The sequence below is a fragment of the Megascapheus bottae genome, chromosome 1, assembly GCF_031878675.1.
Source record: "Megascapheus bottae isolate mThoBot1 chromosome 1, mThoBot2.hap1, whole genome shotgun sequence".
Lineage (NCBI taxonomy): Eukaryota > Metazoa > Chordata > Mammalia > Rodentia > Geomyidae > Megascapheus > Megascapheus bottae.
The window spans coordinates 31374619-31388312 of NC_143509.1; the positions used below are offsets into that span (position 1 = coordinate 31374619).

Below are 13694 nucleotides of genomic sequence, written 5' to 3' on the forward strand. Positions count from 1 at the left end.
AGCAAGACGTTCTGGGTTTTGTGGTTGTTATTGTTGGTCACGAGGCTGGAACTCAGGGCTTGGGCACTTTCCCTGAGCTCTTTTGTTCAAGGCTAGTACCCTGCCACTTTGAGCCACAGTGCTACTTCCAGATTTTGAGTGGTTCACTGGAGATAAGAAGTTCATAGGAACCATCATACCCAGGGGTGGCTTTGAACAGGCATCTTCAGATCTCAGCCTCCTAAGTAGCTAGGATTATAGGTGTAAGCCAGCAGTGCTTGGGATGGTTGTGTTTTCAAGTCAATTGTGTTGGTGGTGGATTCCTAGAATCATTCTAGTTGAAGGCGAAATATCCCGGAGATGCTTATGCATCAGATGTGGCCCTGCCTAGAACGGGATCTCCAATGACTGGGTGGTACAGTTCAGGAGAATTACATTCTTGGGTTCATCTCTCTGTGAAGCTAAAGAAGTGGATATTTCATAGCCTGGAAAATAAGTACCAAGAGCTCTTCCTCATTATCCACACCCTTCTGAGCTAGGAGTAGCCTTTCCCATGATCTCTTCAAAGGCCCACGATCTCTTCAAGGCTCACAATTCGATAGACTACGTCAGGTGACAGTGACATGGTTGAATCTCCTCATGGAAGTTGACTTCACTCTTTAAGAAGATGTCTAAGTGGCTTGGCACTATGGGCTTAGGCCTTTCATCTTAGCTACTCAGGAGTGGCTGAGATTTGAAGGTGGTGGCTCAAAGCCAAGCCTGGGGCAGCAGGGTGGGGAGGGGATGGGTAGGCAAGGCTTAAAGTCTCTCTCTTTTTTATTTTGCCAGACCTGGGCCTTGAACTCAGGGCCTGAGCACTGTCCTTGGGCTTTTTCCTCAAAGCTAGCACTCTGCCACTTGAGCCACAGCATCACTTCTGACTTTTTCTATGTATGTGGTACCAAGGAATCGAACCCGGGTCTTTGTGCACACTAGGCAAGCACTCTACCAGTAGGCCAAACTCCTGGCCCCTAAGAGACTCATATCTCCAATGAACTACCAAAATAAGCCAGAAATGAAGCTGCAGTTTAAGTGGTAGAGTGCTAGACTTGAGTGGAAAAAGCTCAGGAACACCATCTAGGCCATGAGTTCAAGTCCCAGGACCAGCTTGTGTGTGCACACATACACACCATTAAAAAATAAAAAAAAGAAGGAAATGAAAGTCTAATGTAAACCCGTTTTGAACTCTGGAGTGTCCAAGATTTTTGAGTGTGTGTACCACCATGTGTTACTGAGAGCTGACTTCTACTACAAAAGGGAACTGTCCAGCTGTCAGTTCTCCATTTGAGGGCTTTCTTCCTAGACTATTTCTTTTCAGATCACTGAAGAAGTGGAAGCAAATTAATGTGTTTTTACCTGGACCTGCTGTCAGACACAAACTTTAGTTCATTTTCTTTAGTCGGTCCATTCATAATCTTTACATGGCTCAATTAGAGTGCCTTTCCATGTGGGATTCATAGCCGTTTTTCAAATTTATAAACAAAAATCTAAGTCACATCTCATTCATTTGTTCTTTATTTGGGGAAAAATGAGTACAGGTTACTTATTGAATGATGATAGAGGGTTTTCTAAGGAGAGAATTGTTTTAGAGAATCTGGTCTGCCTTAAATGTAATCCTGTTTTCTTTCCTGCCTTTTTTCTTTTCTTTCTTTTCTTTTTTTACATGGTAGAAGGGGCTATTTTTTTTCTGACTTTTTCTTTGGGGGTAGGTAGCAGTGGAGCTTGAGTTCAAGGTCAGGCTGCAATTCTACCACCTGGGCCACACAGTTCCACTTCTGGCTTTTTGGTGGCTATCTGGAGATATGAGCCTGATAGACTTCCCTTCCAGAGCTGGCTAGGGAATCGTGACCCACAGATCTCAGCCTCCTGAAGGGCTGGGATTACAGGTGACATATGCCATGCTTGCAAAATCTTTTTGTTTAAACAAGAGAGTCCAAAAAACTAATTCGCTCACAAGTGCATAATTTACTGGCCTTGTAGTAAAAGGACGGGCTATTTAGTAAAATGATGAAAATAATAAAAAAAATACATATGACTGTTTCCTGAATTCAGAGGTAAAATAGTTTTGCATATTTTCAGATGAATGTAGGAAAGCTGATAATAAAAATAAATAAAATGATTAAAAAGAAACCAGTCCTGTTTGGCAAATGGTATATCCCCTTAGGAAATCTCTGGAATTGAGCCAAGGTCAATATCTAGTTTGTTATAGTTAACAGTTCCTCCCTTGTGTACACAGCTAATTTTTACTTTCTTCAGAGGGCATGAAGAACACAACAGCCATACAAATGGATCCCCAAATAGCAGAAAAATAAATACCAATGCTTATCAATACCAGAAATCATTCATTTTTAAATTGCATAATATATCTTAAAAATGATAGATCTTGGATAATGAATGAATAACTCCTGACATGGCTCAGATGATCATCAGAATAAGACAAAGAGAATTCTCAAAGTCTTAGCTTCATCAAAGTAAAAATTAGTTAAAATAACTTATTTGGATAAAGGTGCTAAAAAAGCATTAGAGTCCCATAAGAATGACATTAATCCTAGGGCAAATGGAAGACCAGACTTTAGAGATCAAACGCTGACTGCATGGATAAAATGTGTAAGTTACAAAGGCAGAAAACTACCATTCTGAATGTCATATAAGAAAATATATGACTAGCTACTCACACCTGTAATCCCAGATACTCGGGAGGCTTGAGAACCGAGGATTGCAGTTCGAAGTCAGCTGGGGCAAGGATAGTCTGAGACTTTTGTCTTCAGTTAGCCAGCAAAAAGCTGGGGATGGAGCTTTGGCTCAAGAGGTAGAGGACTAACTTTGAGCAAAAAGAGATTAGGGACAGTGCCCAGACCATGAGTTTAAGCCCCAGTGGTGGTACACACACACACACACACACACACACACACACACACACACACACAGCCAACCATAACCCCACCAAACTTCTAAAACTAGAGAAATAAGTTTCACTGATGTGTGGAAACGTATGGTAACAATGAATCCTGATCTGCTTCATATTTTCAAAATTGCTCCAACAGGGCTGTAGATTGGGCCCAACAGATTAGCATTTGCCTAGCCTGTGAGATATTTTAGATTTAGCAATTAGTAAAAGAGCAGATTTTATTTAAACATTATCATTCCTCCTTCCCTCCTTTGCCCTCCCTTCCTTCCTTCCTTCCTTCCTTCCTTCCTTCCTTCCTTCCTTCCTTCCTTCCTTCCTTCCTTCCTTCCTTCCTTCCTTCTTGTGGGGTATGAACTAGGCCTGGGCGGTGTCCCTGAGATCTTCAGCTCAAGGCTACTGCTTTACCACTGGACCCAGGTGTTATCCCTGAGCTCTTCAGCTCTAGGCTACTACCCTGCCCTTCAGCCACACCCCACTTCCCTTTTTCTAGAAGTTAATTGGAGGTAAGAGTCTCAGGTCCTTTTCTGCCCCGGGCTGGCTTTGAACCAACTTGATCCTCAGATCTCTGCTTCCTGAGTAGCTAGGATTACAGGCGGGAGCCACTGTGCCTGTCACGTTTTACTTTCTTAAAGGAAGTACAAAAATGCTGATTTAAATCTGCTTGATTTGAAGGGAGATTTTTCATTTTCTTAAAACACTAGGGAGAAAGAGAATTGTGGTTAATTGTATAAAGAAAAGCACAGATAGCTCACCCTCATCTTGAAGAATTTCATAAATCAGCTGTTAGAACTGAAAGATAATCTTTTTTTATATAGCCGAGTTAAAAATTTTGTTTTAAGTAGATTAAAGGTTAGCAAGATGGTCCGTATTCCTACAGAATTCTTATTAACTCAACTAATTTTGGAAAGTTAAGAAAATGGACTTTATTTTATTTATTTATTTATTTATTTATTTATTTTTGCTAATCCTGGGGCTTGAACTCAGGGCCTGGGCACTGTCCTTGGGCTTTCTCAAGGATAGAGCTCTACCACTTGAGCCACAGCACCACTTTCAGCTTTTTCTCTATGTGGTACTAAGGAATCAAACCCAAGGCTTCATGCATGCTAGGCAAGCACTCTACCTCTAGGCATATATATATATAGTGGGGCTTGAACTAGGCCTGGGTGCTGTCCCTGAGCTCTTCAGCTCAAGGTTGTTACCCTTGAGCCAAGCCCCACTTCCCATTTTCTAGAGGTTAAATGGAGATAAGAGTCTCAAGTTCTTTTGTGCTCCGGCTGACTTGGAACCTTGATCCTCAGATCTTAGCCTCCAGGGTAGCTAGGATTATAGGAGTGAGCTCAAGGCATCCTGCTCTCTTCATCTTTCCTCCTTCTCCTTCTTCAACTTTCTGGCCATTCCTCCCTTTCTCCTTTGCCTCTGCTTCATGTCCCTCCTTCTTCTCCTTCTGCCTCCTGGCCACGCCCATCCCCTGACCATGCCCCTCAACCGGCCCTGTTGCTCAGTGGCCACACCCCCTCTGTTCCTTTGGTCTCTTCCCATTGGCTTTCCATGGCTCCGCCTCTTGCATGGCCCCGCCCCTCCACAGTGTTCCTCCCTCTTCCTGTCTATCTTCTTCGGGTCTTTGGGCCTCTGGATTCTCCTCTTCTCTCCCAGCCACTGTCCAGTCCCAGTCCCCAGCTCAAGTAGAACTTCCCTGGGTGTGTGTGTGTGTAGGGGAGGTGGTGTCTCATGTGAGTCTTAGCAAGATCCCTGGCTAGTCTGGCTTTGGCTCTTTCCAGAGTTGTAAGTTAAAGACAGTTCTTTGAGTACAGCCTGAGCTAGGACCTGCCTCTGCCTGGGGCACTGGGCCTGTCAGGCACCTCCTGTGACCTCTCCTGGAATCTGGGTGAATGAAGGCCGGGAAGGTGGGGGTGCTAGGGTGTGGGGTTCCCCTTCTCCCCGTGCCCCACGATGCTAGTAGGTGCTGCTTCCCAGGGAGGGCGATGGGCATATTGCAGGTGAGACCAGGGATAAGGAAGAGTTACCATCCAGGGTGGAAATGGCTTGGTTGGATGTTGGGTACCCACTTAAACTGGGTACTCCCAAAACTCTGGGTGGGAGAATCTCAGTCATCTATATAACCTTAAAACTCAATAACAATCCTTCAATCTGTTAAAAACAACCCACTTCAATTTGTTCTTTTTTGCCCTAGGTAAGTACCAGAGGTGGCTGGCCCAATACATGCCATGTGACCACCCTGCTCAAAATGATTTCCTCCAGCCTCACCCTGAAGCTCTGGACTTGCCCTGGGCCTGATGAAAACTGGTCTACCTTATGTTTCAGGATGGTGTTTCTTTTCCATCGTGTGTGTGTGTGTGTGTGTGTGTGTGTGTGTGTGTGTGTGTGTGCGCGCGCGTGTGCGTGCATAGTTCTGGGGTCTAAACTGATAAGTGAAGTCTGCACCAGATTATTTTTTTCAAACAATTTCCTTGATTTTTCAAATGTTCGTGGTGGCCTTGGACCTTAACAGAGCTCAGTAGGAAGGATGGAAATTGATCACAGCAGAACTGACTAGAAATCACCTCCTTGCTCAAATTCTGCAAAAATTGCACCCCTAAGAACAACAAAAATCTCTCAAAGAGAAAGGTTGGCATTCCCTGGTCCTCATGTGCAATCCTGATAGTTACTCACAGTCAGCAGAAGCTCTCAGGCAAAGATAAAATAAATTCCCTCTAAACAAATGAAGGATGTGATGATGGGTGTCTGTGATTGCATCTGTAATCCTGACTACTCAGGAGACAGAGATCTGAGGACTGTGGTTCAATGCAAAGCTGGAGAGGAAAGTCCATGAGACACTTCTCTTAACCACACAAAACTGGAAGTGGAGCTGTAGCTCAATGACAGGGTGGTAGCTTTGAGCAATACCTCTGTAGTCTTTTATTTATTTAAATTTGTTCAAATTCTGGGTATGGGGAGTGGAACCCTGTACCTCCCTGGGCTAGGCATTTGCAGACTCGAGAGCCACATTCCCCAGCTGGCTTGTGCTAGCTACAAGAACACTTCTAAAACACACCTCCAGTCCCTGATAAGGTCTTTCAGAGTTTCAGTTGATTGGAGCTGAGTTCCAGATTCCCAGGGTTTTAAATGTTTCCAGAGGGTGGGGGGGGTAGGAGAAAAGTTAAGTTGTTTTTTTTTTTAAGTGCTGGTCCTGGGGCCTTGAACTCAGAGCCTGGGTACTTGTCCTTGAGTTTTTTGTTTCTTTCCTTTCCTCAAGGCTGGAGCTCTACCACTTGAGCCACCGCTCCACTTCTGGCTTTTTAAATTGGTGACAAGCATCTTAAAGACTTTCCTGCCTTGGCTAGTTTTGAACTTTGCTCCTCATATCTCAGACTCCTGAGGTAGTTAGGATTATAGGCGTTAGCCACCAGTATTGAATCAAGTAATTTCCTATTATGGCACAGGATGTTTGATTTAAAAAATTTTAGTATGTGATAGAAAAATCCACATACCATCCACCTTCACATGTATGAAGGACAGATTGCTCAGTTGATTATTCTCCTTAGTTGTTTTTATTTTTTAATTTCAGAGCTTTGAATGGACCACAGAAGGGAGCTAAGCTGCTCCTTGGTTTCTCTAAGTTGCTGAGTGCATTTACCTGAACAGTCTCAGAATGGCAGCCACAACTTCATCCTTTCTGTCTGGTATTTCCCTGGGTTGATGTGCAAACTGGAATGATGAAAAAAGCCTCCCCCCCCTTTTCTCCATAGAGGGGGTGCCTAAAATGAGGCAGAGTATCCCCTGAGAGGATAGGAGAGGAGGGGCTGACGTGGAGAGGGAGGAGGCACATCTGGGAGGGATGGGTGTACCCCAGTGTTGGGGAGGGAGTCTTGTTTCTTTCACTGCCTTTGGGAATTAGATCACAGGTAAAGCACACCAGCCTGGGGTGCAGCAGGGAGAAATCTTAGGTGAGTTACTATGATATTACTTTATGAGGTTTAGAGAGAGAGGGCCAGGAGTGTGGCCTAGTAGATGAGTGCTTGCCTAGCATGTATGAAGCTCTGGGTTCCATTCCTTGGTACCACTTACATAGAAAAAGCCAGAAGTGGTGCTGTGGCTCAAGTGGTAGGGAACTAAGCCTTGAGCACAAATGTGCTCAGGGACAGTGCCCAGGCCCTGAGTTCAAGCCGCAGGAATGGCAAAAAAAAAAAGTTTAGAGAGAACAAATGGACCTTCTTCAATTACAGTGTTCTTGTTCATGAAAATTGATACTATTTTTCCTTCCTACTTCCCTTCTTCCTTCGTTCCTTTTTTTGTTGTTGCTGGTCCTGGGGCTTGAATGTTGGGCCTGTGGACTGGCCCTGAGCTTCTTTTTCTCAAGGCTAGTGCTCTACCACTTGAGCCACAGCCCCACACCTGGCCTTTCTTGAGTATTTGGTTGGAGATTAGAGTCCCCTGGACTTTTCTGCCTGAGCCAGCAACCGCAATCCTCAGATCTCATCTCTTGTCTGTTAGGATTCCCAGCATGAGCCACCAGCCTCAGGCTGTTTTTGTTTTGTTTAATTGTTTTAGTCTTGGTGCTTGACCTCAGGGTGTTGCCCCTGAGATTTTTGCTCAAGGCTAGTATCTTACCACTGGAGCCACCACTCCATTTCAGGAGTTTTGATGATTAATTGGAGATAAATCTCAGACTTTTCCTGCTGGTATTGAACCTGTCCTCAGATCTCAGCCTCCTAAATAGCTGTGAGCCACGAGCACGGGCTGGAAATCGAGACTGATAGAGTAGGAGGTGGCCTCTTTTTCCTCTTTGTAGTGGGGCAGGATGCTTCAGTTGTATGTATGTCTCTGAAGTGATTTGGATATAGTTCCATGAACTAGGGGGTTGATTGTTAGCATGCTCCTGAACAGAATTAAGATGTTGGTTATGGGGGCTGGGTAGATTATTTTTCTTTTCTTTTCTTGTCAGTCATGGGGTTTGAACTCAGGGCCTGGGTGCTGTCCCTGGCTTTTTTTTTTTTCTCATGGCTGGTGCCTGAGTAGGTTTCCAGAAGACATTGCCCTCGGCTTATATACCATCTGTGGCTTCTTGATGTATGTCCTGGTATGGTGTACTTACTAGGGCCTGTGTCCTGCTCATTGAACTTCAAAGCATTGATATCTGGGGTTTAAGAACCTTGTTTACTTTATAATGTGTTTGGGTGTTTTCCTATAGTGCCGCAAACCACTAGCAGGTTCCAGGCTGTGGGGTGAATTATAATGTGTGTGCATACAGGCTGATATCTTCTTTCTTGCAGCTCGATCTGTCCAAGACCCTGCTTCTGTACCAGAGCAGATTACAGATGTGGGAGGACCTCCCACTGAGTTACAGGTAAGACTAAAGCTTTATTCTGTCTTTTGCTGCTCCTGGGGTTTGAACTCAGAGCCTGGACACTGCTCTTCTTTATTTATTTTATTTTTTTGCCAGTCCTGGGCTTGAACTCAGGGCCTGAGCCCTGTCCTTGGATTTTCTTAAGGCTAGCACTCTACCTTTGAGCCACAGCACAACTTCTGGCTTTTTCTGTGTATGGGGTACTGAGGAATGGAACCCAGGACTTCATGCATGCTAAGCAAGAACTGGACCACTAAGCCACATTCCCAGCCCCAGGTGTGAATTTTTTGTACCACGCATCCTGAGGAAAAAGATTCAGAACTTTTCTAGACACAAACCTGTTTGTCATGGCGGGGAGGGGAGTGAGTAGGAATAATTATTTGTGAAGCTTTTGTTTGTCTTACCATTTCCATGGGTTCAGGGCTGTGTGGGACCCTGGAGCTGACAAGAGTAGATAGACCATCGAAGCTCTCAGCATAGGGGTAGAGATAATCTGTCTTTTCCTTGTGTGGCTTTAAATCCTGGAGGTAGGAATAGGTTGCTTAAGTAGGGAAGGGGCGATGAAGAGGCCTGAGTCCAGACTTTTCAGGCTGTTCTCTAGGAAGCTGGTCATCACTATACTACTGAACTTGACAAATCTTCTGTAGAGATGGGGGTGGTGCTGTGGGCGGGGCATGAATGCAGTGTGGGTGGGGCTTTGATAGGATGTGGGAGGAGCTGGACATGTGCTTTATGTACGTAGACTGTTGGTGTTTTAGAACGCAGTGACTTTTGAGGATGTGTCCTTGAACTTCACCAAGAAGGAGTGGGAATCATTGAGTCCTCTCAGAGAAAGTTTTATAGAGATGTCATGCTGGACCTGGGCCTCTGTAGGTAAGGTAAACCCACTGGGGCCAGAGTCCTCATTTCTATGTAAGTGGAGACCAGACGTGTGTGTGTGTGTGTGTGTGTGTATGCGTGCACGCGTGCGTGTCTGTGAGTGCCAGTCCTGGGTCTTCTACTAAGGGCCTGGGCACTGACCCTGAGCCTTCTTGCTCAAGGTTGACACTTTACCACTTGAACCACAGCTCTACTTCTGGTGTTTTGCTAGTTGAAAAGTTAAGAGTCTCATGGACTTTCCTGCTTGAGCTGACACTGAATTTTTAATTCTTAGATATCATTCCTCTTGAGTAGGCAGGTTTACAGATACGAGCTTCTGTGCCTGGTTTGAGATCATTTCTGCACATATGTCTCTTACATGTCTCTCTCCATCCCAGGAGGACGTCATGTCAGCAAACCCTCTCTGATCAAATGGCTAGAACAGGAAAATCAAAGGGAGGCGGAAGAGACAATTCAACAACACTTCTGTCCAGGTGAGTCTGGCATAGCACAGAGGAGTAGATCTGCTCTGAGGGTGCAGGGGAGGGGGGCTCATTATAAAATGTCAACCAGGAAATTAAGAGAAGTACTTCATAAATTTACCTTCTCTCTTTTTCTTTCGCTCTCCTCTTTCTTGCTTTTTCATTCCCTCCTCTTTCTTCCTCCCTTTCTCTCTCCCTCCTTTTCTTTCTCTCTCCCTCCCTTTCTTTTTTTCTCTCCCTCCCTCCCTCTCTCTCTCTCTCTGTCTCTCTTTCACCACTTTTGCCTTTTTGCTGGCTCATTGGAGATAGGAGACACATGGAGTTTCTTGCCTGAGCTGACTTTGAACCACAATGTCATTTCTGAATTTCATGTATTCTGAGAGCAAGAATTGTCTTCCCATTTCACATGTCCATTCATTCTCATAGTGCTTCTCCAATAATGGTTTGCGTTGGTGTTATGCTCGAGTTCAGGAAGCTTTGTCCCTAAAGACCATCAGAGACTGTCACCAAAGTAAAAGCAAGGGAGCCTTGATTGCAAACTCGAGCTTGGGTCTCCCATGTACACGGCCACAGCTGGTGACACTGAGAGGCCCTGAGCTCAGGGGACAGCATCTTTTATACATTCTTTTTGGGGAGACAGGGGCTAAGCACACATCATAGTACCTTGTAACAAATCATCACACATCCTGGGAAATTGATAAAACAACTCTATAGTATGATTGGCATGCTACCAAGTGGGAAAGGATCAGAAACAAATTATTGGTGAGGTTCGAGGGTTGAGCTGGTTGGGTGACACCACTAGGGTGACTCAAGGGGGTGTGGGCTAAACTTCAGGGTTTCTGGTCTAGATGGTGATTACAGACTCCAGGAGGGGTGTTGTGGTATTAGAGATATTGACCTCTTAGTTGCCATCTGTGGTTCCTGGCATTGCTTTGCACTAGGCATTTCCTGGTATTAGGGCAGAAACTGGGTGAAGGGTCACAGCACAACATAGGGCCTCAGCAATAAGGCAGTGAAGCAGGTTACAGAGCAGAATTAGCAGTTAGTTAGTGACTACAAAATGGTGCTTACAATTTTCAGCCTCTCATTGGTGAATAGAATTATTTATTTATGTATTTATTTTTGGTCAGTCATGGGGCTTGAACTCTGGGCTTAGGCGCTGTCCCTGAGATCTTCAGCTTAAGGCTACCACCCCTACTCCTTGAGCCAAGTGCCACTTCCACTAGAATTATTTTTTGTAAGTCATTGTATGTTATGTGTATGTCATATGGCAGAATGTCATTGTGTGGGCCTGTTGCAGAGGGATGCAGTTTACCAGGGTAGACAGGAAATAGATACACCCCTGCAAGTGCCACCCCCTTGACCCACTTCCTCCAGACAGGCCCTGCAGTCTACTTCATAGTCCATTCATTTTGGATTTATCAGTGAGTGAGATTTAATGCATGAGTAAGATTTGTAATCTTACACTTACTTCCCTAATCCATCAGGGAATCTGCGGCTTCAATTTAAAGCCTTTGGGAGCATTTTAGATTCATGGTACAAGTTGTATTTTCCATTTTTTTCAGATGGGGTTTGATCTTTACCTGCTTTAATTTTTTTTGTCAACGTGATACATTATTCGAAATTTTATTTAAAGGGGTGTTGGTATGTGTGAGTGATTCACTGTCCACAATCATAATGAAAAATTCTAGGAATAACAAAGTTTTACATCTTAAGCATATGTGGTTTTGCAGTAGTGCCTCACAGTTGATATGTCTTGTTGAGATGACTTCTCCATATCATTTTCCCAGCCTGCCTCCATATTTCTGGACTCCAAAGTATGTCTTCTGTCTCAGATTCTCAAGTAGCTAGGTGAGCATCCTGACCGAGGCCTGGCCAATACGGAATAACATGCAATTTGTGCCATCACATTCTGTCCTGTCAGTCCTGGATGAATATCAGCTCCATACTCTAAACCTGTTTGAGTTAATTATTTGACCTACAGTTGTGATGTCTAGTGCTCTGTATGTCAAGAGTAATGATGCCAGTGGTTTATAGATATGCCCTGTGCAAAGGCAAAAGTGTGTCACAGGAATAAGAAGTATTATAGCTGGGCACTGGTGGCTCATAGCTATAATCCTAGGTACTCAAGGGGTTGAAATGTGAGGATGGCAATTCAAAGCCAGCTTGGGGCAGGCAAGTCTATATGAGACTCATCTCCAATTAACTCTAGAAGTAGAGCTGTGGCTCAACTGGTACAGTGCTACCCTTGAGCAAAAAAAGTTCAAGGACAGTGCCCAGGCCTTGAATTCAAACCGCAGGGCAGAAATGTGTGTGAGGGTTTGCATCTCCAATTACCCTTGAACTGTGTCTCAAGCCTGGAATGCTAGTCTTAAGAAGTACAGCTCCGGGAGGGTGCGCGCGGCTTGAGTTCAAACCTCAGTATGGGCAACAAAGTTCTCTATGGTTTTAAGTATCCACTGGCCCTATTATAACTTATTCTTTGGGGTTTTTTAGTATTATTTCTTTTTAAATTTTTTAAAAAAATTGTTAAGAAGAACTGGCAGGCTTAGCTGCTAAGTGGTTTTGGTTAAAATGCTTGACTTGTTTGACCACCTGCTTGTGATTTCATCCTTGTGGTTATTTCCTATAGACATCATAAGGTGATTGCCACCTGTGTGTGGTTTTTAACCTTTAAAACCTCAGCCACAGTGAAGGTTGGGCCGCTTTCTGTATCAGCCTGAAGGTGGAGAGTAACCCCTGCACTGCTATTAAACAGACTCATAGCTCCATTCACTGAGTGCTGGTGATTCTATTTCTGGGGTGTTTGGGCCCCCCCCAAATGGCTGGGCTATTATAGTGTACACTTAGGATACTCCTAGCAGAGGATCACAATAGCCCAATAACTAAGAAGTACATGACCATATTAAATGATGCTAATTGAAATGAACTCTATGATGTGGAAACGAAATTTTCTTCTTCAATTTTAATGTGCTGTTTGCCGTTATTCTCTTTTGTTCTTTTCTCCTTTGGTTTATTCTCTGTGGTCACAGTTCCTGATTTTTGGTACCCTTTGTCTTGTATACAAGGTTCTGATTTGGGCAAGGGAAATCATAGAAATGGTGGGACAGGGCTGGGAGTTTGGCCTGGTGGTAGAGTGCTTGCCTGACATGCACGAAGACCTGGCTTCTATTCCTTGGTACCACATACACAGAAAAAGCTGAAAGTGGTTCTGTGGCTCAAGTGGTAGAGCTCTAGTCTTGAGGAAGCGCAAGCACAGTGCTCAGACCCTGAGTTCAAGCCACAGGACTGGCCAAAAAAAAAAAGTAAAAGAAATGGTGGGACAAACAGTGGACTAGTGCAACACTGATACCCACTAAACATTATGTTGGAATTTTGGAAATGAACTTTACAATTAGGGGGGGTAGAGAAGTTGAGGGGAGGGAGAACACTGAAAAGAAATGTGCTCATCTTATGTAACTAACTGTACATCACCTGTACAATAAAATTCAATAAAAAGCCTCAAAAATTGTTATGAAGGTGATATAAAGAGGGGGTGCAGTTACATAAGTCAGATAAAGAGTGTATTTCTTTTTGTACATTGTCACCTCTTCCCTCACTCTCTCCCAGTTTTTTCCTCCCACCCCCACTTAGGAGGTGAATTTAGTTCATTTTCTACCAAGTGTCCAGCAAATACAGCTGCTGTATTTGTTTGCCCGTTGTTCTTTCATTTCTGTGCACCCTTGTCCTCCCAAGGTCAGATAAACAAACCAACAAGACAGAAAAGAAAAGTAGACAAAAAAACCCAACAACAAAAAGGAAAAACTCTCTTGTTTCCATTTCCTGGAGTTTCTTTCAATAAATCCATTATTTTATATGATCAGAGGCACATAGATGTTATGAACTTAGTGTTTCTAAGAGTGTTCACATTTGGTTCCACTGTGTGCGAATGCTTAAAGACTGGTATAATGTATCACAGTACAGTCTAATAACATTGCTTTTTGCAAAATTTTAACTTTTTTTCCCCACCCATAGTAAATGCAGGTGAGATGAATCTCCTGGTTACCCAGCAGCCACAACCTCCTTAAGATGATTTGGGAGAAGA

General features: G+C 44.0%; 1 long non-coding RNA gene across 1 annotated transcript; it reads left to right on the top strand.

Annotated features, from left to right (window-relative positions):
- The first annotated feature begins 8208 nt into the window (after nucleotides 1-8208).
- On the top strand, nucleotides 8209-9588 carry LOC150068845 (uncharacterized). The gene is made up of 3 exons (XR_016537102.1): nucleotides 8209-8270; nucleotides 9029-9143; nucleotides 9527-9588. It is a non-coding gene; the product is annotated as an uncharacterized LOC150068845 (long non-coding RNA).
- Nucleotides 9589-13694: the final 4106 nt, after the last annotated feature.